The 4,635-nt window shown below is 41.2% G+C and overlaps 1 pseudogene across 1 annotated transcript; it reads left to right on the forward strand.

Moving 5' to 3' along the window:
• The first annotated feature begins 3,738 nt into the window (after positions 1–3,738).
• On the forward strand, positions 3,739–4,255 carry LOC309959611 (glycine cleavage system H protein, mitochondrial-like; annotated as a pseudogene). The gene has a single exon. The product of its transcript is annotated as a glycine cleavage system H protein, mitochondrial-like (transcript).
• Positions 4,256–4,635: the final 380 nt, after the last annotated feature.

The raw sequence follows: 4,635 nt of genomic DNA on the forward strand, positions 1-4,635 counted from the left end.
TTTAGCTTTATATATTATGTCTTAACTTTTTACCAGGAGAACATAAGTCTAAATTCAGGCTGCTATAACAAAATAGAATAGAATGGGTAGCTTATAAACAACAAAATTTATTCTCACAGTTCTGGAGGCTCAGAGTGTGAGATCAGGGTGCCAGTATCTTTGAGTTCTGATGAGAACCTCTTCTGGGGTGCATCTGCCCATTTCTTGTTGTATCCCTACATGGCAGAAGGAGCTAGCTACCTGTCTGGCTTCTTCTCACAAAGGCACTAATCCCATTCATGAGGGCTCCACCCTCATAATGACCTAAATACCTCTCAAAGATCTCACCTCTAAATACCATCACATTGGGATTAGGATTCCAGCATATAAATTGTGTGTGGGGGACACAGACATTCAGTTCTTTGCAATATTGATTCATTACTTAAGTAGATAGCTTTGAAAGAGCTATACTGAGCCATAATTGTCATATGATAAATTGCTCATAGTGGGCTTCCCTGGTGGCACAGTGGTTGAGAGTCTGCCTGCCGATGCAGGGGACACGGGTTCGTGCCCTGGTCCGGGAAGATCCCACATGCCGTGGAGTGGCTGGGCCCGTGAGCCATGGCCGCTGAGCCTGTGCGTCCAGAACCTGTGCTCCACAACGGGAGAGGCCACAACAGTGAGAGGCCCGCGTACCGCAAAAAAAAAAAAAAAAAAAAAAATTGCTCATAGTTAATCTGATAAGTTTGGGCACATGTACACACGTGTGAAACCATCATTATAATCCAAATCATGAACGTGTTAGTCACACTGAAAAGTTTCCTCATGTGACAAAGTTCTGTCCAATGACACAAACAGACATACAGGAAGAAAAGACCTCTTCTTTGTTGAGTGTTGTTTCTACCAATGATGCCTGGAATAGTGTCAGCCAACGTGTGACCCAGAGAAAGCATAGTTCACTTTGGAACAAAACCGAAATGCATGAGGATGGCAGATGGGAAAAGTGGGAAGAACCTGGGTTCTTAATTAACTTGCCCTGGAACTACCCTACTTTGGAACTTCTGGTTATAAAGCAGAATAAAGTGTTCTTTATTGTTTAAGCCTATTTGAGTTGGGTGTTCTGTTACTTAGAGCCAAAAAAGCACCCAAAGAGATGTGCTTTGAGAATTAAGGGAGGGTTGGTGTCCTTACCTTAGAAAGGAGAAAATCAGAAATCCAGGGCAAAGGTCATGAGGCAGTCAGAGATGTCTAGCAGAGCAAAGAACTGCTCAAGTTGGGACGTGACATGGGACAGCCTGGAGAGATGGCTAGAACATTTAACCATTCTTCCTGGGTACCCATAACATCACTTGGGAAGAGGTGCAGTGGACTTCCTGAAGGCAAGGTAGAAGGGAGCTTGGACTATGGTTATTGGGCCTCGAAGAGAAGTGGGACCCCAGACAATTATGGAGCTGGAGGCATCTGGGTTACCCTCGAACACCCTGACTCCCAGTTTCCCCACCTGTTAAAAGCGTATAATAGTTTCCTCCATGACTACCTACAGGGTTATTGTGAGAATGAAGGACAATCTGAGACAAGACAGGAAGGGCTGCAAAAATCAAACACACAACCCAAATGTTCATCTCTACCTTTTGCTTTCTACATGTCAGAGCAAATCTATTGAACCAAGTTGTCTGGATATCTCTGAGAAACTGCTACGTACAGTTTATGAGCCTTGGCTACAAGCAAGCCAGAAGTTTTTCAAAAAGACAGATCCTCCTTTAAAAAAAAAAAAAAAAAAAAAAAAAGACAGATCCTTCCTTAGACCCACTGGCAACATGTCAGTGAACTTTCTTTCTGTGTTTGGGCATGTGGAGAAGAATGTAATCAGAGAGTATCTGGACGTGTTTGCAGTGTGTGTGTGTGTGTGTGTGTGTGTGTGTGTGTGTGTGTGTGTGTGTGTGTGTGTGTGTGTGTGTGTGTGTGTGTTGCATGTACAGGGATAGCAGAGTGCAGCTGAAGCACATTCAGAATCAGGCAGACTTGAGTGCGAGTCCAAACGCTTATTTCCCAGGTCCCTGACCTTGAAGACATTCTTTAACCTCTCTGAGCCTCAAGTTCTTCACAAGTAAAATGGGGCTGCTGTGACTTGAAAGTTGAACTTTAAAGTGCTCTGCAGGAACATTAAAAGGATCATACGCCATGATCAAGTGGGGTTTATCCCAGGAATGCAAGGATTCTTCAATATACGCAAATCAATCAGTGTGATACACCATATTAACAAATTGAAGGAGAAAAACCATATGATCATCTCAATAGATGCAGAAAAAGCTTTTGACAAAATTCAACACCCACTTATAATAAAAACTGTCCAGAAAGTAGGCATAGAGGGAACTTACCTCAACATAACAGAGGCCATATATGACAAACCCACAGCCAACGTCACTCTCAATGGTGAAAAACTGAAACCATTTCCACTAAGATCAGGAACAAGACAAGGTTGCCCACTCTCACCACTATTATTCAACATAGTTTTGCAAGTTTTAGCCACAGCAATCAGAGATGAAAAAGAAATAAAAGGAATCCAAATCAGAAAAGAAGAAGTAAAGCTGTCGCTGTTTGCAGATGACATGATACTATACACAGATAATCCTAAAGATGCTACCAGAAAACTACTAGAGATAATCAATGAATTTGGTAAAGTAGCAGGATACAAAATTAATGCACAGAAATCTCTTGCATTCCTATACACTAATGATGAAAAATCTGAAAGAGAAATTAAGGAAACACTCCCATTTACCATTGCAACAAAAAGAATAAAATACCTAGGAATAAACCTACCTAAGGAGACAAAAGACCTGTATGCAGAAAACTGTAAGACACTGATGAAAGAAATTAACGGTGATACAAAGAGATGGAGAGATATACCGTGTTCTTGGAGAAAAGGCAGTCTCTTCAATAAGTGGTGCTGGGAAAACTGGACAGCTACCTGTAAAAGAATGAAAATTAAAACACTCCTTAACACCATATATAAAAATAAATTCAAAATGGATTAAAGACCTAAACGTAAGGCCAGAAACTATAAAACTCTTAGAGGAGAACATAGGCAGAACACTCTATGACATAAATCACAGCAATATCCTTTGTGACCCACCTCCTAGAGAAATGGAAATAAAAACAAAAATATACAAATGGGACCTAATGAAACTTAAAAGCTTTTGCACAGCAAAGGAAACCATAAACAAGATGAAAAGACAACCCTCAGAATGGGAGAAAATATTTGCAAATGAAGCAACTGACAAAGGATTAATCTCCAAAACATACAAGCAGCTCATGCAGCTCAATATGAAAAAAACAAACAACCCAATCCAAAAATGGGCAGAAGACCTAATTAGACATTTCTCCAAAGAAGATATACAGATTGCCAACAAACACATGAAAAGATGCTCAACATCACTAATATTAGAGAAATGCAAATCAAAACTACAATGAGGTATCACCTTACACCGGTCAGAATGGCCATCATCAAAAAATTTACAAACAATAAATGCTGGAGAGGGCGTGGAGAAAAGGGAACCCTCTTGCACTGTTGGTGGGAATGTAAACTGATACAGCCACTATGGAGAACAGTATGGAGCTTCCTTAAAAAACTAAAAATAGAACTACCATACGACCCAGCAATCCCACTACTGGGCATATACCCTGAGAAAACCATAATTCAAAAAGAGTCATGTACCACAATGGAGATGCTGCACGGAGACCCTCTGCACCCCTGTGAACATGGCTCTGGGAGTGGCACGGAGCGTGTAGGCCGCAGTCTGCAGCCTGCATGTCCTCTCTGCGCCCAACGCGCCCTGCCTGCCGTGGCCCTGGGGACTGCGAGCGCACACCATCAGGGCACAGCACACTGGACTGGCTCTGCTGTCGGGTCATAAATTCACAGACACACATGAATGGTTAACAACAGAAAACGGTGTTGGAACAGTGGGAATCAGCAATTTTGCACAGGAAGCTTTGGGAGATGTTGTTTACTGTAGTCTGCCTGAAGTTGGGACAAAATTGAACAAACAAGAGGAATTTGGTGCTTTGGAAAGTGTGAAAGCTGATAGTGAACTCTATTCTCCTCTATCAGGAGAAGTAACTGAAATTAATGAAGTTCTAGCAGAAAATCCAGGACTTGTCAACAAATCTTGTTATGAGGATGGTTGGCGGATCAAGATGACACTCAGACCTAGATGAACTAATGAGTTCATATGAGAAAGCATATGAGAAATACATAAAATCTACTGAGGAGTGAAAATGGAACCCCTAACTAGTTTAAAACAGCTTAAAAAAAAAGTCATGTACCACAATGTTCATTGCAGCACTATTTACAATAGCCAGGACATGGAAGCAACCTAAGTGTCCATTGACAGATGAAAGGATAAAGAAGATGTGGCACATATATACAATGGAGTATTACTCAGCCATAAAAAGAAACAAAATTGAGTTATCTGTAATGAGGTGGATGGACCTAGACTCTGTCATACAGATGAAGTAAGTCAGAAAGAGAAAAACAAATACCGTATGCTAACATATATATATGGAATCTAAAAAAAAAAAGTTTATGAAGAACCTAGGGGCAGGACAGGAATAAAGATGCAGACGTAGAGAATGGACTTCAGGACACAGGGAGGG

Source organism: Leucopleurus acutus (genome assembly GCF_964270905.1).
Source record: "Leucopleurus acutus genome assembly, chromosome: 3".
NCBI lineage: Eukaryota > Metazoa > Chordata > Mammalia > Artiodactyla > Delphinidae > Leucopleurus > Leucopleurus acutus.